This window comes from Podarcis filfolensis, assembly GCF_964270895.1.
Source record: "Podarcis filfolensis genome assembly, chromosome: 9".
Lineage (NCBI taxonomy): Eukaryota > Metazoa > Chordata > Lepidosauria > Squamata > Lacertidae > Podarcis > Podarcis filfolensis.
Window position 1 is genome coordinate 18,733,793 of NC_139610.1, and position 20,698 is coordinate 18,754,490.

The 20,698-nt window shown below is 41.9% G+C and overlaps 1 protein-coding gene across 4 annotated transcripts in view; it reads left to right on the top strand.

Moving 5' to 3' along the window:
- Positions 1-20,698, top strand: part of TEC (tec protein tyrosine kinase) — an 80,309-nt gene that overhangs the window by 4,652 nt on the left and 54,959 nt on the right. Inside the window, exon 1 of one of the 4 annotated variants that reach the window (XM_083630413.1) lies at positions 11,129-11,410. The exons of 1 other annotated variant lie outside the window; for it this stretch is intronic. The gene's annotated coding sequence lies outside the window, so the exon portion shown is untranslated. Of the gene's footprint in view, positions 1-11,128; positions 11,569-20,698 lie in introns of those variants that run through there. 2 more of the 4 variants (XM_083630410.1, XM_083630412.1) reach the window with 2 other exon arrangements.

Sequence of the window (20,698 nt, forward strand, 5' to 3'; positions counted from 1 at the left end):
AGTTCTTTGACTGTGGAGGGTGCTACCACAGTCCATCCCTCTTTACTTTCAGGTAGACAGTGAAAAGCCCCTTCACTGAAAAGCCCCTTCACTGGTGAAGGAAGTGCCTGCCATTTCAAATCCCCCTCCCCACTTGAAGAAAACAAGAGCAATTAAATTGACAGTCACTGCATGAAGCTGATGGGGAAGGTTACCCAGGCATTTGGACTGAAGTGTTGTCAAAACTGACTGATTAGCTTTTGTATCATTGTTCAGTGGAAGTGCTGAACAGGTCCCTGTAAATGGTAATAGTTAGGATGGAGGACCAATGAACAGAAGCTCAATCCCAACAAGACTGAGGTACTGTTGTTAGGTGGTTAGTCTGACCAGGGAAGTGGAGTTCAACATGTTCTGGATCAGATTTACAGTCTGGAGGTTCTCCTTGGTCCTGCTTAATTTTTAGAAGTGCAAATGGTGTCAATAGTTGAATTTCTTCCTTCAGTAAAGACTGACACACCAGCGTGGCCTTTCCTCCATAGAGATAACCCAACAACAGTTATACATGTTCTGATAACCTCCTGGTTATATTGCTGCAATGTTTTGTACATGGAACTGCTTTTGAAAACTCTTCAAATATTTCAGCTAGTTTAAAATACAGCTGCAAGGTTTTTGAACAGGATCAGTAGGTGGGAACATTGATATAGTTGTCTTAAATATAATTGATTATCAACTGACCATGGCTTCATTTCCTTGCACAATTCAAAGCCTGTATGGGTTGTTAACCAGGATGCTTGAAGGAAAACCTTTTTCTACATAGGCCTGTTGGGCACTGCGATCATAATCTGATGCTCTCCTGCAGTGTCTCCTAGCACCAGGTATAATATGGGTGTTGACTGGTGATAGGGTCTTCTTAATTGTGCTGCTTTGTTTATGTATTATATTTATTGTTTGTACCATCTAAGTCACCCTGATAATATTTACATTGAAGGCAGTATGGAATTTTGGAGAGAGAGAAAATGTTAAGTTGGGATGTGGTGATGAATCTCAATATGGCTAAATTTTCAGGACATGGTGATTAATTGGACTTAATTTGCATCTTAGCTGATGGTCTTTAAACGGCTAACAATAAAAGTGCTTTATAGACCTGTATTGTGAATAGAAAGGATTGATTTGTATTTCTTTCCAAAATTAATTGTTCAGCAGCATCATGGGTAATTATTGTGGCTTTCTTTATTTAAAAAAAAATACATTGAAGACAGCAAAATTTAAAAAGAAAGGAAGAGAATTTTAAAATATGTTCTTACGATAGCAGTATTAACTTGGTTGTATAGTCGAATTACAAGTGATCAGAATTGTTGTTTTTTTAAAAGATATTTATTGAAGCTTTACAAAAACATAAGTTTACAAAATGAAAAAAGGTCATATAAAAAGAAAAAGATACAAAAAAGAGAACATAAAAAAATACATGAAAAAGAAAAAAAGGAATAAAAATACAAAATACAAAAAACAAATAGCTAAAAAAGAATTAAAAACAAATCCGTTTTTTGTAACTTTGAACTCATTAGCTTATTTCCTTGGCCTCCTCACACCTCCCCTTTTTGTATTCCCATTTAAATAATCAAATCAGCAAATTCTTACCCTCTTTCGTTTATCTTAACTCTATATCTTAACATATTATAACTCTATATTTTCATCCATTATCAATTCATTTTTGCATATTCTTATTAACTTTGTTGCTAATGCCACTTATTTTCAATCCAACATCATTTTAACATTCATTAATTTTACAGTATTTCTGAAGATAGTCTTTAAATTTCTTCCAGTCTTCTTCCACCAACTCTTCTCCCAGGTCTCGGATTCTGCCAGTCATTTCCACCAATTCCATATAATCCGTCACCTTCATCTGCCACTCTTCCAGGGTGGGTAGCTCTTGTGTCTTCCAATACTTTGCAATAAGTATTCTTGCTGCTGTTGTTGCATACGTAAAGAAAGTTCTATCCTTCTTTGGCACCAGTTGGCCGACTATGCCCAGGAGAAAGGCCTCTGGTTTCTTCAGGAAGGTATATTTAAATACCTTTTTCATTTCATTATAGATCATCTCCCAGAAAGCCTTAATCTTTGGGCACGTCCACCAAAGGTGAAAGAATGTACCTTCATTTTCTTTACATTTCCAACATTTATTATCGGGCAAATGATAAATTTTTGCAAGCTTGACTGGTGTCATGTACCACCTGTACATCATTTTCATAATATTCTCTAAGGCATTACATGCCGTAAATTTCATACCTGTGGTCCACAACTGTTCCCAGTCAGCAAACATAATGTTATAACCAATATCTTGTGCCCATTTGATCATAGCAGATTTAACCGTTTCATCCTGCGTATTCCATTTTAACAGCAAGTTATACATTCTTGAAAGTATCTTAGTTTTGGGATCTAACAGTTCTGTTTCCAATTTTGATTTTTCCACCTGGAAGCCAATTTTTTTGTCCAAATTATAGGCCTCTCTTATTTGACAATAATGAAGCCAGTCTCACACTTTACCTTTTAATTTCTCAAAACTCTGTAATTTCAGTTTGTCTCCTTCTTGTTCCAATATTTCCCAATATTTCGGCCATTTGACCTCCATATTGAGCTTTTTCTGAGCCTTCGCTTCCATTGGTGACAACCACCTTGGGGTTTTATTTTCCAGTAAATCTTTGTATCTTATCCAGACATTGAATACAAGTGATCAGAATTGTTGGCACTAAATCCACAGCTGAGCTGTTAAAAAAGATTTATAGCTTCGTTTATATAATTTCATTTGCTAAGCACTAGAACCCCACCCTTATGAGGCAACTTTATGATCTAAGATTCCACCCTTCCCAGGCCTCCAGTGCTGTGAGAATATTTTGCTCCACCTTTGTGGATGTTGGCAACTTCATTAAGAAAAGACCAGTTTTACTGCATTTTTCTGTAATTAAAATACTGTATATCTAAATAAACGCACGTGCATATACCTGGAAATGAACTCATTTCAGGATCACACTGTAAAAAAGGCATTTATCCATAAATTCCTGCATTAACAAAAAATTATCCACATTGAAAATTGTGTGAATACTTTCTATGTAATAATAAATGGCTAAAAATAATTCAAATTCAATATATCTCTGGTGTGCTTCTTAAGAATTGTGGTTAATTCTGTTAGCCTTTCATTAGGCTCCTCTTTCAACTCAAGGTTGTGCAGTCTTTTCACAGGGCCATCTCTAGTACAGGGAAACACACAGTGTTTCAGATCCCATATGATTATCAGGAGCATTCATTTTTGTGGCCACTTCACTGGTTCTATATACTAGATGACTATTAATAAAACAGTTATATGGGCCGAATGTAAGAGTTGTATTCAAAGTTGTTCATAGAGCGGTAGACCCATTGAAATTAATACAAGTGACTAGTAATTTAAGTGGGTCAACCCTAAGTATGACTAACATCAGATGCAATCTTAAATGTGCATGCCCAAGGCCCTTTGCTTGAATTTATGTTTAACTTATTTAAGATATTTTTTTTCTACCCTTCAATAGAAACAACAGCACAGGTTATTGCCCTGGGTGGATTACTTTGCTATATTTATTACACCGTTTGCCAACTAAATACAACAAATTCCATTACTATGTATGGGCTGATGGGTTTTTTAAAACAAATAAATTAATGTTGAATATATGCAAGGCAGGACCCTTGAACCTTGTTGCAAATTTGGCCATGAAAATATCTTCCCTTGCTGTAAACGACAATGGTACCACCTACCTTACAGCACTGTAGCCCCCAGGATCCAGCCATTTCCACTCAGATTCCAAAAGTACATCCTTGCATATGATGTAGTAATCTGCCCTCTTTACAGCAGTGTGCCATGTCTTTCCTCCTCCTCCCCCTTCTTACCGTCTTGCAGCAGCCAGGTGATCCAGCTACAGCATTACAGTCTAGGCTTTGAGGGAAGATTGAGACATTTCTGTGCAGATACATTGCTAATACATCATAAGGTATCATTTGGACGCGGGTGGTGCTGTGGTCTAAACCATTGAGCCTCTTGGGCTTGCCAATCAGAAGGTCGACAGTTCAAATCCCCACGACAGGGTGAGCTTCCGTTGCTCTGTCCCAGCTCCTGCCAACCTAGCAGTTCGAAAGCACACCAGTGCAAGTAGATAAATAGGTACCACTGTGGCGGGAAGGTAAACAGCGTTTCCATGTGCTCTGGTTTCCATCACGGTGTTCCGTTGCGCCAGAAGTGGTTTAGTCATGCTGGCCACATGACCCGGAAAGCTGTCTGTGGACAAATGCCTGCTCGCTTGGCCTGAAGCGAGATGAGCGCTGCAACCCCATAGTCACCTTTGACTGGGCTTAACCATCCAGGGGTCCTTTACCTTTTTACCTAACACGTCATAAGCACACATGGATTCTAATTTATAAAGGTGTTGCATTTTTAATATATAACTTCATAGAATGTACAGTGGTACCTCGGGTTAAGAACTTAATTCGTTCCGGAGGTCCGTTCTTAACCTGAAACTGTTCTTAACCTGAAGTACCACTTTAGCTAATGGGGCCTCCTGCTGCCGCCGCGCCGATGGTGCACAATTTCTGTTCTCATCCTGAAGCAAAGTTCTTAACCCAAGGTACTATTTCTGGGTAATCTGAAGCGTCTATAACCTGAAGCGTCTGTAACCCAAGGTACCACTGTATACAGTACTAAACAACCTATATTGTTGTGCAGCTTTTCCTTACAACCTCTAGAAATACCTGAGGATGCTAAATTATACATTTGCATTTGTACTCATATTTTTGTGTAGAAAATGTGACAACCATAGTAATCAAGCACCATCTAGTGGCAAGTGTTCATAATGTCATTTACTCGGAATTAGTAATACGGTACAGTAAATCCTTATGTTACTCGAACACAAGCCATTTTCTAGTTTGATTACAAAAATTGTATAGTTTGGTAATATTAATTTAGCTGTAGCAGCATATGAAATGATCTTCAGGGGCTTAATTGCCACACTAGGACCTGCTCCCATTCTCTTGCTGTCACATACCACCATTACAGCAGAGCCATTTATTTTTCAGATTAAAAGGGTGAGTTGGAATGAATGTATTATAGACTTTGAAAATATTGTTGCTATAGAAGACATCAAAATTGTTACACACTTTTGTTCTAAGCTTAAAAAATAAACACAATACTCTGTGTGAGAGTGTGTCTATGTTGGGGAGCGGGGAGCCCTGGATTTTGGAGTTTTAAATATCAATCTCAGTAACCTATATATGTGTGTATATAGTATAAGTTACCGATAGTTATACTATCAATTTTAAAGGGGGAATCGGTCTGTAAAGAGGGGCTATAAAGACCACGGACCTGTTTTTGAACTTCAAATGTCCATTTAAAATAATTAAAATGTGACAATATCCCTGTGATTATACAGCAATCCCAAGAAGTCCCTTGGTTTTCTACTTTCTTTACCCCATTGACATGATATATAGCAGAATTATCATTGCTTTGCCTTGTAAACAGATGACAACCCTAAACCTTAAATGAAATGTTATCAATGCAGGCAAGCAGGCATCTCTTCAACATAAACTAGATGTTTTCTTTATCTCTAAATGATAGAAGAATTAATGGTTTATTTTTAAGAGAGTACACTTTAGGGCTTCCTCTTTCCTCTTACCTCACTGGCCCCATTAGTGTCTTGCTTCATGACTAATGAAGATCAAGATAGATCATGATTTTTAAATAATTACCCAAGGAGAATGAGAGGGATATTCACAACCATCTGGCATTGAACATTTGACCAGACAAAACTTACATTACAAGACCTTTTGAGACATCTGGGGATAAAAAGTAGAAATTCAATTATTGGAGACACATAATTATATACAGATCACTTTTTCCTCAATTATAGTATTTCATGTCAGATAAGATGAATGGTAATGTTAAGCAGGTCTGTTTGACATTACAGATGGCAAAAAGTTTTTCTAAGGAGGTTTCCCCTATTTATCATGCAAGTGTTTTTATTTTGTTCTCTGAAAAGCTAATGAGAGCTAAAGTTAATGTGAGCTTTATATGAGGCAAAAGATCATGAACCGGTTTAGTTGTCAGTTGGTGATGTATTATATGTTTCTGATGCTTTCCTGCAACCTTCTAAAATCTAGACCAATGTCTGAAAGTGGAATTTTATCTCATGTATTACGGGATGAAATCTATGTATTTATAGAAAAATGTCATATATAAACAGGATCCAGCATAATTTTAATTATAATTTTGTAACACAGTCCTAAACAGGAACCTCTTTGCTTACAGAGACAAAGGATCTGTGATGTGCATGCAATGTTTTTGAGTTTGTCAACTGCTTCCTTTAACCCTTTATGTTACCTGTAGCTCTTAAATGTGACACAATCGTTTTATAGGTTTGGGGGGTCAGTCTGGATGACACTCAAGGGTTCCTTCCAGATATATGATCCTGTAGAGGGGATGGTAAGCTCTATAAGAGGACACCAGTCAAACCAGTTTCCTTTGTTAAGGCAATAGAATAACCTTAGCCAGCCAGTTAAGTATTTCCATTAACATTAGAAAGAGGCTGTCCTGTTGCCATAGAGTCAAATGGGAGTAACCCCTGCTCAACTAGTAGGAAACTACCTCAACTTGAAAGGTAGAAGAATATTAGCCAGTGTTATGTGTGTGAGGTTGGGCTGCAGCTGGAAGCTGGAGACAGAGAGGTGTGTCTGCTCTGTGCTGTACCCAAAGCTGAGTTTGGGCTTCCCTGGAAACTTAAGGGGGAAGCAAGATCAGCTGGAGTGTGATTGCTGTGAATCCCTTCATCCTATGCTCAGGTCATATATATGTATAAAGAAAGACATATATCCTAAAGGTAGCACAGTCTCCACTGAACTTCATTCCAAGGAAACCAAACATGGGGTAAACGCAGGAACCCCTGGAGTCTCTCACTGTTCTGAGATTGGGATGCACATATCAATATACAGTGGTACCTTGGTTGTCAAACTTAATCCGTTCAGGGAGTCCGTTTGACTTCCAGAACTGTTCAAAAACCAAGGCGCAGCTTCCAATTGCCTGCAGGAGCTTCCTGCACTCAATCGGTAGCTACAGAAGCTGCGTCAGATGTTCACCTTCCCAAAAATATTAGGAAATCGGAACAGTCACTTCCGGGTTTGCTGCGTTCGGGAGCCGATTTGTTCGGGAGCTAAGCCGTTCAACAACCAAGTTACCACTGTAAATGACTATCGAGCCTGTTGTCCTGGCAAGTACTACACTTCTGTCACTAGAGGTCAGATTATACATAGTTATGCATACTTGAAACTCTACACAGAAAAAAATAATCCTCAATATGAAACCATTTGTGTGTGTTAACTAACTCTGAAAGTATCACAAAGTTTCCTAAATTTATTCATGAATTTAAGCTCCCAGGATGGAGAGAAGTATTTGACAAGGATATAGTGGCATAGTAGCATCACTTCCAGTTTTCCTTTGGCAGTCTTGTGACATACTGTTGAACCATGTCTAGATTATTGTTAAATTCCCCCAATCTTTGAGTGGTGAGAGATTTCCGAGAGTGACAGCAGGTTTGGTTGCTGTAGAATGAAGGCCACTGGAGATGGTTGTGTCCTTCTGATGGCTGAGTTCAAATAATGTGGGCTAGCTTCTGCTAAGTTTTTTTTTAAGCTTATGAAATTATTATAGACACCTTGCTGAATGTGTACTTTCACCCTAATAGATGTGATATGCACATGTGATTCCATACAGATTTGGGTACTGTAAAGTGCTTTATGTGGGCATGCCTTTAAAAGAGTGTTAGGAAAGTTCATCTGGTTCTAGGCTGAGAATCTGAAGAAGGAAGAAATGATTGTATCTCACCAATTCTTTAGTAATGTCATTGGCTTCCACTTTGTTTCCAGTAAAATGTTGGTTCTGAGCTATAAGCAATCCTCAATTTCCCACCACTGATAGTAAAGGAGTTGCAGCCTGGACCATAATTCTTGCTTCTCCAGACCCCCATCTCATGCTTGGCCCTTGTTCTAAGGCAGGTGTAGGGAACTTTTAGCCCTCCCGTCATCCCTGGCCCATTGGCCATACTGGCTGGAGCTGACAGCAGTTGTACTTCAACATCTGGAGGAACAAAGCTGAAGTTAGTAGTACCTTTTAGGCTCTGGATGAACTCATTTTTAGTAGGCTAGATATTTAATGGCTGTTTAACTGGATTAGCCAGTCTCTTTAATTGGATTACTCTTTTTAGTCTTAATGATTTTAACTACTGTTATGTTTCTTTGGTTCTTATTTGATGGTTTTATTAAGTCATATAATCATTTTAATTATATTAAAAGCAGCCTTGATTGGCTTTGTTGAATAGCAAGGTATAAATATTTTAAATGAAATCACTGATAATGAAAGCGTTGAAGAGTGTCTGAGAAGAAGAAAATGTTAGGTTAATTTTTTAATATAGTTTGGAGAGGGGAAGATCTAATTATTATTATTATTATTAATAATAAAAAATATTAAATTGTTCAAGTAGCCACACAAGTACCATGATGGTCCTAAGTATGGGTTCTTAGTATAAGAAATAAAGCTGCTCTGTTCCAGAGGGCAAATGGATGGGACTCCCATCCATAGTTAGAAGAATAAAAGTCAGAACCTCTGCGTGTATGTGTGTGCGCACGTGTGTGTGTGTGAGAGAGAGAGAGAGAGAGAGAGAGCGTGCGCACTGGGCTAGAAGCAGGCTGCAGGGAGAAGCCTAAGAAGGAAAGACATGCTTGAATCCAAGGCTGTAGCTATGGGAGAAGCAAGACCTTCTGGGCTGTTAATGCTGTGAGCCCCTCCACAGACTCAGGCTGTATATATGCGTAAAAAAGCGATATATCATAAGACTACCACTGTCTTTGTGGTCCCTCATTCTGAGCGCCTGGCAGCTTGCACCTCTTTAATGAAATCCAAGCCTTCATACGCAGTTCCCCATCTAGAAGAATAGCACAGAAAGGATCACAGAATGCAGCACAGACTGAATCTTTTGTGAAATTATAAAGAATGTGGCTAAATACTGACCTCAACACACCTAAATTTACTTCTTGGCTCTGAAATGATGGAATACAGCTGATGTGGGAAAGAGAATATAACATTCTGTTTACTAGGATTTATGAACATGTTCTGTTGTTGTACAACATGATGGAAACAAAAGCATTGTATTCCTGTGATTGTACACATCTTAAAATGCTGTGCCAAAATGATCAAGAAAGCCAAACCCTTGGTGGAAGAATCAAAGGCAGAGCTTGCTTTTATTTTTAGTGAAGAATGTTGCCATATTTTCCTTACAAGATTTCCCAGCAGAAACAATGTGGGTTGGCTGGCAGGAATTAGGTGTTTCCTCTGGGTTAGGTTCCTACTATTGTTAATGAGTGAACTGTTAATGGAATGATCCATTTCTTGTCATGCTACAGATATCTGCTACCAAACACATGCCTGTGTTTAAAAACACAAGGACAGGACTGTTCTTTACAGACTTCTTTATTTCTCATAACATTGTAGCATGAAGACGCAAGAGCCATCCATACATTTCTCAATAAAGTTCATGTTAGCTTATTAAAGCTTTTATGGGGTGCCAAGTATAGAAATATTTTCCCATTTAAAAGCTCTCTCTCTCCTTCCCTGCAAGTTTTGTGTGCGTGTGCTAGCAGCAGGGTTAAATTATACTCATAATTTCCACTTATGTAAGAGTGAATACCAAAATTCCAATGCCTTTCAATTCATTGCTCAGAACACTGAAAGGCAGGAGCATATTTACTTGATAGAATGCAACAAAAAACCTACAGACCGCATCTCTATGGCTCTGCATATGTTGCTAGACTGCAGCTCCCATCATTCCTGAGCAGCGGTTATGCTGGGAAGCATAGAAATTAGGCATTAAAGCCTTGTTTTGAGCAAGTCCAGCTATGAAGTAAGCTGGCTCTGCTTTCTTAAGAAACAGGCAACAACTTGGGAAGTAAGTTAAAAAATGTATAATCTTTGTACTTACCGTATATTCATGCATTGGTTCACAACCATGGCAGCAGGAAATCTATGCAGACAAAGTACTTATATGTGTAGTCTAATCAGCTTCAGGCTGGTGATGGGTTTCTCTGAAGCATGGGAAAACCAGCCCCTCAACTGAATCTGACTCACCAGCTGCAGTCCCTGGTTTGGTGGGTTCAGTTCAAAGGTGTCAAGAAGACTCAGTGGGTTCCTTGTTTTGGTTTTGGGGTCCAGCCCAGTGCTTTTACAATCTGCATTCTTGGACCTCCTAAATTGGCCGTTTGCCCACTTTGTCAGTATTCAGGTTACCCAGGAAAGGGTTCCCAAAGCTGTATGAGCTTCCACCCTGCCCTCTCCTAGGGCCTATTTTGACACCTCAATGGTCCATGTTAATTGTGCCCACTTTTCAATTATAGTGAGCGATCTATACAGTATAGGGTGAGAAATGCCATATATTAATGCTTATCCTCAAAGGAACATGCCGCCACAACCATGAAAGCACAAAAGTCTGCTCTGATGTGAGCAAAATTACGTCATAGCTTAAGTGGTACCGACTAGCACATTTGGGGACTATTGAATCACAATCCTAGGATCAAGGATGAACTATAAATAGGCGGCCGTTGCTTGAGGAGGTGAAAATCTAATGGAAAGGGTTATGAGTTTGGACTGTTCCAGAGAGTGGGCCAACTGATGGTTCGGATAGGCCAGCTTGTGTGAGTTGCATCCTCTTCCTCTTCCATCTTTTCAGGCCCAAGACCACACAATTTGAAGCAGCTTTCCTCCACATCTTACCCTACACCCACACCAGAGGTGCCAACTTGAAAAACATGGGGTGGGGGGGGTAGGCAATCCCTGCCCCACATAATCGATCACATGACACGCTACACACACACAAAATTTAAATGGCAATGCCCATCAACTTTGGGGGGGTTCTAGTCCCCTCAAATATTTTATTGGGGGAGCACGAAAGGACCTCGGGCCCCTAGGGGTCGGCTCCTATGACCCGCACCATCTGCGCGCGCGAAACGCTCTTTGCGCGGAGCACCTCCAGGAGGCGCCATGACTGCGCCGGCGGGAAACCCAAGCGCTCGCTTTCGGCAACCTGCAAGCGCGGCGAGCGAAGACCTCGTAGCCGCCGCCGCCGCCGCCGCCGCTTCCTTTTTCCTACGCTTCAAGAAACCTCCTCTTCTTACTCCTCCTCCTCCTCCTCCTCCAACTGCTCGGACGGCGTGTGCAAGGGAGAGGGCGAGGGGAAGGGAGGGAAGCGGCTGCCCGCTTCGGTGAGCTGAGGGGGACGGACACGGCGGAGCTCCCTCGCCCACGCCCGCCTTCCACCTCTCTCAGGAGCCGCACTTTCGGCTCCCCGTCGCGGGCGCCGGCCGGAGCCATCTTCGGGTAAGAGCAGCTCGACGGCGCTCGGCTCCTCCCCTTTCACAACTACCTACTTCTTAGCGCTGCAAGTCGGCGAGGAGACCGTTCGGCTTCGGGTTGTCGCCTCGGACCGGCGTCGGGCAGCGGCTCTGTAAGTCGGGAGTCTTCACCTGTTACCTCAGGTCCTCCTTTTTTTAAAGTGTGTGTTTGTGTGTTAAATAAGTACCAGCAGAACAGTGTTTCCTAAATTTGGGTCTCCAGATTTTTTTGGGGGGGGGGGAGAGAGAAGGGAACACGACTACAATTCCCATGATCCCTAACCCTTGGTCATGCTAGCTAGGGATGATGGGAGTTGTAGTCCAAAAAAAGCAGCGGGAGACCAAAGTTCGGGGAAACCCTGGGCTAGAGGGAAGCTCTGCTGATCAGAGGAAGGAAAATTCTAAGGAGATCAGTCATATCCCCTATTTTCATCCTCACTATCTGTGTCGCTCAAGATCCTCCCTCTTCGCCTGAGAGAGATTGAATTCACAAGTTACGTGCCTGACTCGGCTTGCGAATCGACAGCTGGATGGTGAAGTAACTGCGGGCGCAACCTTGGGGATAGTAGGACGTTCTGCTCCTCCGTTCGCGTTTATTATCCCCGTGGCTGCGATGCAAAAACTCGGTGGCATTTAATATCCGGCCTGGGGTTCGTTCGAAGGCTGGGCTGTGTGGAAGGGCAGCAGGGTGCAGGAGTGGCAAGGATGTTTGAGAAAGGGCTGGGGAGACCAAGGTTCTGTTCCCTAGCTGGCTAGGAAGCTCAATGGGTCATTCGCAAGCTCTTGGCCCAAACCTGTCTCACAGAATTGTTGTGAAGATAAAAGGGGGTGGGGAGACAATGTCAGGAATGGGACCTCCAAATGTTCGCTGGACTCCCAAGTCCCACCATTCCCATCCAGTATGGTGAATGGTCAGGGGTGATGTGAGTTAGCATTGCCGTTTCAGCCCCGGGTTGCAAATTCTTTCCTGGCATTTTTGGAGTTTTAAGCAAGGCAACCATTGAATTTTTTTTGGGCTAGTGCGTTGTGTTTTTCTGGGAGTACTCAAGGGTTTGCAGTACCAGCACCTTTCCCCCCCCCCATTGTTAAAAGAGTGGCACTTAACTATAACAACTTAATGGTGAGTACCAATACCTTTTAAAAAAAGAAAGCACTGCAAGTGGCTCTTTACAAACCTGATGCAACCACATTTTGGGACTTTGTGTGTGTGTGTTTAGGTCTTCTATAGCTTCCTGACATGTCTGTCCTTGGCTTTCCAGCTCGACTAGGGAAGCTAATACTTTGCTGCCACAATATTCTGGGAGGGGTTTTCATATGAGAGTTCAAGACTAACATTATACATGGTACGGAGAAAGCAGTGTTAGAAACTGAGATATGAAAACTAGGAGCTAAATGGCACCTAAAACCCAGGTTATGGGCGTCGCAACGGAATGTCTAGGCACGCTTTTTTAATAACCAGAATACAGTACAAAGCTGAAAATGAATGAACTGCATCTAAAATCTTATATTCATTTTTCACGTGGTTTAGTCCTCATCTGAAAACTGCAAAAACAAAGCCATACTTCCCCTGCCCACCCCCTAATATTCTTATGAGGGTCCCTTCTTCAGTCCTCAGACAGTGGCTGAAAGTGGGGAGGCAGAAAAAGCTCCTTTTTTTCTAGCAGTGGCAGTTTTAATCTGAAATCTTAGGTGCAGTACTGCTCCCAGAGCTCAGAAACTGCTCGCATTAATGAAATTCCCTGTCACAAAACGGGCCTAGAACAATGGGAGTTTCGAATGCTGGGAGAAAGTGAAGAGAGAGATTTCCCCCTTCTTTCATAATGCTGGAACACAGGACTACTCAATCAAGCTGAATGTTAGAAGATTCAAAACAAGCAAATGAAAGTACAGCGCGAAGTTAAAACTGTAAAATTCACTCCCACCAACTTGATTAGCTTTAGAAAAGGATTATACAACTTCGTGGAGGATAAGCCTATCAGTGGTGACTAGCCACAACAGCTATACAGTGGTACCTCGGGTTACATATGCTTCAGGTTACAGACTCTGCTAACCCAGAAATATTACCTCAGGTTAAGAACTTTGCTTCAGGATAAGAACAGAAATCGTGCTCCGGCGGCGCGGCAGCAGGAGGCCCCATTAGCTAAAGGGGAGCTTCAGGTTAAGAACAGTTTCAGGTTAAGAACAGACCTCCACAACGAATTAAGTTCTTAACCCGAGGTACCACTGTATTATGTTTCCATGAGATGTCTAAATGACCTGATTCAGTATTAGGCAGCTTTCTTTGCACTGTTGGAGGCATTATACTTCTGCATGCCAGTTTATAGGAATCACAAGTTGGGAGAATACAGTGCCAGTGTTATCCTTCCATCCCAAACTGGTTTTTTGCCACATGGCATATTGTGGCCCATCCTTTCACTTTCTGCCATATTAAAGTGGCAGCAGCTGCTGCAGGAGGAGGTGCTGAAAAGGCCATTTTGACTTCTCCGGAAAAGTTGTGACGATGTGTTCCAATAAAATATTAAAGGCTGCAATTTAAAGAAGCAATATGCATGCACAGGAAAACTGCAAATACAACTACAACTTTTACCACAGCAGTTTCCACTGCTGATGAGACAAGTTAGCTTTAAAAGGCAGTTTGGCTTTTAGTAGTAGTAAGTGCTGACCTGACAGTGTCAAACACAGTTTCAGTTATCTTCACAGTACTCCCTTCTCGTGTGCAAATTGCCTCTATTGGTTGCTGTAAAAATGCTCTGACAATTTAGCTACTAATGGGTTTATATGTCACTAATAAGTTGCTAAAGCAGTCTTTGACCAGTTTCATCTAAGAAACTGGCTTAATCTTTCTTGCCATACCAGCCCACACATTTCTTTGTCAATCATTTATGATCTACAAGGAAAAGGAAAATAACAAACTTTTTTAAAGCTAGCCCTAACCACTGAAAACGGTGTTAAAAACAATCTCATGTATACTTTTTGTTTTAGAATTTACACAGTAGATCACTCTACTGGCGGCTAACATATTGAGGTTGAATCCTGACAAGACAGAAGTACTGTTTTGTGGTGACAGGAGGCGGGTGGGTGTAGAGGACTCACTGGTCCTAAATGGGGTAACTATGCCCCTGAAGGACTAGGTGTGCAGCCTGGGAGTCATTTTGGACTTGCAGCTGTCCATGGAGGTGCAGGTCAATTCTGTGTCCAGGGCAGCTGTTTACCAGCTCCATCTGGTATGCAGGCCGCGACCCTATCTGCCTGCGGACTGCCTCGCCAGAGTGGTGCATGCTCTAGTTATCTCTCGCTTGGACTACTGCAATGCGCTCTATGTGGGGCTACCTTTGAAGGTGACCCGGAAACTACAATGAATCCAGAATGCGGCAACTAGACTGGTGACTGGGAGCGGCCGCCGAGACCACATAACACCGGTCTTGAAAAGACCTACATTGGTTCCCAGTACGTTTCCGAGCACAATTCAAAGTGTCGGTGCTGACCTTTAAAGCCCTAAACGGCCTCGGTCCAGTATACCTGAAGGAGCATCTCCACCCCCATCGTTCTACCCGGACACTGAGGTCCAGCTCCGAGGGCCTTGTGGCAGTTCCCTCACTGCAAGAAGCCCAAGTTACAGGGAACCAGGCAGAGGGCCTTCTCGGTAGTGGCACCTTCCCTATGGAACGCCCTCCCACCAGATGTCAAAGAGAACAACAACTACCAGACTTTTAGAAGACATCTGAAGGCAGCCCTGTTTAGGGAAGCTTTAAATGTTTGATGCATTACTGTATTTTAATACTTTGTTGGAAGCCTCCCAGAGTGGCTGGGGAAGTCCAGCCAGATGGGCGGGGTATAAATTAATAATAATAATAACAACAATTATTATTATTATTATTATTACTACTCTGTAGTTCTTTTATAATAGTGTCACCTGCACAGTGGTAAACAATGTCCCCAAATTTATCCAATTTCTGCCACTTACCATTTACAGCACTGTGGGTGGCAGGAAGAACTCAGGAAAATCAAATGAATCTTTCACATGGGATCCTTTGTTGCCCTAGCAGTTGTTAACTTGTTGGCATAAAAGAGGTCCCAAGCAAAAGTTGACCCAGAGAAACATATAAAATACCTTTCTTATGACACATCATTTATGGCTTCTCAGACACATTGTCACGTATGATGCAGTTGAGATTCCTGCATTACAGGGGGTTGGACTGGATAACCCTCAGAGTCCCTCCCAACTCTACAATTCTAAAATTCTATGATTAAATTGAATTTGGGTTGAGGTAGAAAAATGTTCCATAAAGCTCCCCACATCCGTTTTTAAATTTCTTTTTAAGAATTACCATATTGGGATAAAAAAAGTGCTTATACATGATATATGCAGGCTTATTTGGGGCATTCTTCAACACTGGAATTCATCTTGGAGTGAAAAAATAAACCATAAAATTGCCCATGTTTGTTTTTCTTGAAGAAATAGAGGGAGTTGTACAGGAAATAGGTCTCCCTGTGATTGATGGGATTCTAAATCTCCCTAACAGAAAAGGTTGAAAGTCTGGGAGTTGTTTTTGCTTTTGTTCCAACCCTGCTCTTTGGTAAGTTGGTTGCCAGAGTAGCTAAAATGCTTTCTTTCTGCTCTGTTTGTTGCAATGCCTTGACCTTTCTTGAGTAGAGAGGAACTTGCAATACTAATCTATGCTTTCTTAACTTCCAAGCAATGCACTCTGTATGGGGCCATTCTTGAAAACAACTCAGAGGTTTTAGCTAGTGCAAAATGTTGCCACACAGCTCCTTACATATAGGGAACAGCACAGTCGTATACAGTCACTCTTGCTTTATCAGCACTAACTGGCGCTATGATTCAGTTCAAGTTGCTGCTGCTTAGCTATAAAACCTTTCATGGTTGGCATCCAATGGATGGTTCCACTTGTCCCCTACTGCAACTTCAGTCCACCCGTTAGCAATGCTGTTGCCTTTGATTGTACCTTCAAAATCTATGATTGTTCTCAGACTCTTCTCTGAGTCCTTAAAGGTAAAGGTAAAGGGACCCCTGACCATTAGGTCCAGTCGTGACCGACTCTGGGGTTGTGGCGCTCATCTCACTTTATTGGCAGTGGGAGCAGGCGTACAGCTTCTGGGTCATGTGGCCAGCATGACTAAGCCGCTTCTGGCGAACCAGAGCAGCACACAGAAACGCCGTTTACCTTCCCGCCGGAGCGGTACCTATTTATCTACTTGCACTTTGACGCGTTTTCGAACTGCTAGGTGGGCAGGAGCTGGGACGGAGCAACAGGAGCTCACCCCGTTGGGGGGATTCGAACCGCCGACCTTCTGATCAGCAAGTCTTAGGCTCTGTAGTTTAACCAACAGCACCACCCGCGTCTGAGTCCTTACTCTTCAGAGACTTTTACTCTGGGAAGGAAACTCAGGCAGGGGCAGATTAAGTGACAGTACTTTTTCTGTGCTGGCCTCACCACTATAGAGCTCTCTCCCCTGAGATATATAATCATTTTCTCAGTGCTTCTTTTCTAAAAAATGTTTAAGGGTACTCTCATTTTAACTCAAGAAAATTACCATTTTATAGTTCAAATTGGGAAAAATAAAGACAGTAAATGGACAAAAGTACAAAGATTCACAAAATGTTTAGGGGTATGCATACTGCTGCGTCCCCCACCCCCCAGGAAAAAGCGCTGAGCTTCCTCTTTGGTAGTGTTTAAATGTAAAGGTAAAGTTACCCCTGACCATTAGGTCCAGTCGCAGACGACTCTGGGGTTACGCACTCATCTCGCTTTACTGGCCGAGGGAGCCGGCGTTTGTCCGCAGACAGTTTCCGGGTCATGTGGCCAGCATGACTAAGCCGCTTCTGGCGAGCCAGAGCAGCACACGGAAACGGCGTTTACCTTCCCGCCGGAGCAGTACCTATTTATCTACTTGCACTTGACGTGCTTTCGAACTGCTAGGTTGGCAGGAGCGGGGACCAAACAACGGGAGCTCACCCCGTTGCAGGGATTCGAACCGCCTACCTTCTGATCGGCAAGGCCAAGGCTCAGTGGTTTAGACCACACATGTATTTTTAGGCTTTATTTTAATGAGATAGTTTTATAAGCAGTAGACTCAGTAGACCTAGCTGGCTGTGATATATTGATCTGAAATGTTTTAACTGCTGCTTCTGTAACTGTGATTATGTTGTTTACATATTGTATGGTTTTAAAGTGATTTAATTTGTATAAGCTGCTGTTCTGAGCAGCACCTTTCTTTCCAAACTGGCCTGCCAGCAAGTTTTAATAGCACAGATACTACTGCTTTCACATCTCTTTGGCCTCTGGATTGTTAGTTTCAGGACCAAAAAGTACATCTGCAGGATCATCTTTGGCCCAGAGGCCTCTATTTGCTGAGCCAAATTTAGGTTTTAGTTTCACATGACTACAGATGGAATTAAGAAAGTGCTGATTTAAGCCTCATGCGCAAAAAGGCCCCTTGTCCATTTTTTGGTGGTAAATCATGTAAATCTAGCTTCCAAACAAAACAATTTCAAAATTAAAGGCATAGTGTATGCTGCTACAGTGGTACCTTGGAAGTCAAATGAAATCCGTTCCAGAAATCTGTTTGACTTCCAAAAACTTCCAAAATGTTCAGAAACCAAGGCGTGGCTTCCAATTGGCTGCAGGAAGCTCCTGCAGCCAATCAGAATCTGCGGTAGCCCCGTCGGACATTCGGGTTCCAAATAACATTTGCAAACCAGAACACTCCCAGCTTTGTGATGTTCGAAAGCCAAAACATTCAACTCGCAAGGCATTCGGGATCCAAGGTACGACTATCATTGTTGAATCTAATGCCATAGAAGAAAATCTGCATTCTACCAGCCAAGTATGTAGTGACCAGTGTCGAAGTAGGATTTGGCTGCCACTGTAGTTTGCTTCTGTATGTGAAGGGGTGGGTGGGTGATATCTTATCCTTGGCTTCAGGTGCTAAAATGTGGGCCAGCAGGGCCTGCCCAAGACATATCCCACTAGAGGCCACTGTTCCTGAGTCTCAATCCAGCACTGCCCACTGCTTGCACCCTCCCTCCACCACAAAAGCAGATTTATAGTCCCATTGTCATCATGGTCGTTTCAAAATAAGAAGCCAACCTTTCACTTGAGTATTGCATATGGAGGGTGGGTAGGCAGCTACTGCAGGTGGTGGTCCAAAGCTGAGCAGGAACATCATTAGTGAGCCATGCTGCAACTCATCCCCATGTTGCCAAGCCCAGACACTTTAAATATTTTCAAAATGTCATTTTGTATTCTACGAAAGGAGGGGAGGGAAACTTTTAAAGCCTGTTGCTGCCCTGCCACACTTCTGGAGTGTCGGAGAGTGTTGTTGTAGTCCTTTAATACCTCCAAAACACATGAGTGTAAGAAGAGTCTGCTGGGTCAGACCAATGATCTGTCTAGTCCAACATCTTGTTTCCCCCAGTGGCCTCTGGGAAGCCTGCAAACGGAACACGAAGGCCAAGCCTCCCCCTGTTTTTCTCCCATCCCAGCAACTGGAGGTTGGATATAGCCATCATGTCTAAGAGTGATTGATAATTTATCCTCCATGGGTTTCTCAACTCCATCTTTAATGACTGCTAAACTTGTGGCAGCCAGTTCCATACCCTGTGTGAAGAAATGCTTCCACCAGTCTGTCTTGAATCACCTGCGCAATGAATTTAATTAAATATCCAGAGTTTTTGGTATTAAATATTTCTCTCTAGTCAGTTTCTTCAAGCTGTGCATGATATTATAAACTTCTTAGCATATAACTACTTTTTTTACCTCCCCTGCTAAAAGTTCCAAGGGTGACTAGTTCTTCCTCATTTTGGTTGCCCTTTTCTGTACCTTTTGTGGTTCCACTACTAGAAATGTATGCAGTATTCCAAATGTGGCCATACCAAAGATTCATATAAAGATATTAAAATACTGGCAGTTTTATTCCTGATCCTCTTCCAAAAATGCCAGCAAGATAATCCCCTTTCCCTGCAGGGCTCTACAACCCTTTCCTTACCTTTTTCCTGTTTTGTGTATTCATTCTTCCATCATTTAGTAACCTGCCACACAGATTGGGTAGTGAGTGATTTTTCTGCATAATACTGCTAACTGTGTGAGGGTAAGGCTCTTGCTGGTGGTGCAGATCAAATTTAGCCCAAATGCTGCACAGTGGCCTTAAACAGGTGTGTGTGTGTTTGTGTGTGTGTGTGTGTGTGTACACACGCACACACATCTGGAAAGGCACATAGGTATGTAGGTATTTTGTGGATATTCTTATGATTCTGTAGTGTCTGAAGCATATGCCGTAACCAGAAAGGTTGAAATGCTAATATTTAGTTAACAAAATTCATATACAGTCATACTTCAGAAGTCAAACGCCTTGCGAGGCGAACATTTTGGCTCCCAAACGCCGCAAACCCAGAAGTGAGTGTTCTGGTTTGCGAACGTTCTTTGGAACCCGAATGTCTGACGGGGCTTCCGTTGCTTCTGATTGGCTCCAGGAGCTTCCTGCAGCCAATTGGAAGCCATGTCTTGGTTTCCGAATGTTTTGGAAGTCGAACGGACTTCTGAAATGGATTCCATTTACTTCCGAGGTACGACTGTACTGCTTGATTGTAGTAACACCCCTAACTAAGCATTTACAAGAAATATTAAAATTGCCAATAAAAACAACTAATTTTTTAAAAAATAATTAAAACAAACAGTAAAAGAAATTAAAATGCATCATCATTTACGTATATGGTTTGGCTAAACAAAAATGTTTTAAGCAGGCACCTTATTCTGGGGTTTTAATTTTGTGTTTTTCTTAGTTTTTGAGCTTTCAAAGGAGCACCATGCTTGGACTTGTGCATGATTAATATGCTGCTATCATTTGTTCATGTATTATTGTCTTGCCTATCAAAAAGAAAAAGGAATCCAAGCTGGCTATGTTGAATATTAGCACAAAACGTAAACAACATACCCAACTATACTCTAAGCTTGGAATGAAAGATTTGGCTAGTTATTAATTTACAATCCATATGTAGTTTGTTGACTGGTTTGTTTCTACGTTCCTTCCCTTTCTGACTACTGTCTTTCTCATTCTTTCTCCTTCAACTCATCTCTTTGATTTTCTATTATTTGCATCTCTCTGGACCATCCCTTCTTCCATCTCTTTGTTCCTGTTTCCACCACCACCACCCTGGCACCTATCTACTGATTCATTAAAATTATATGCTTCCCTTCCTTTAAAAAGTTCGAGGTAAGCTAACGTAACAGTAAGCTAAAATCAATGCACTAGA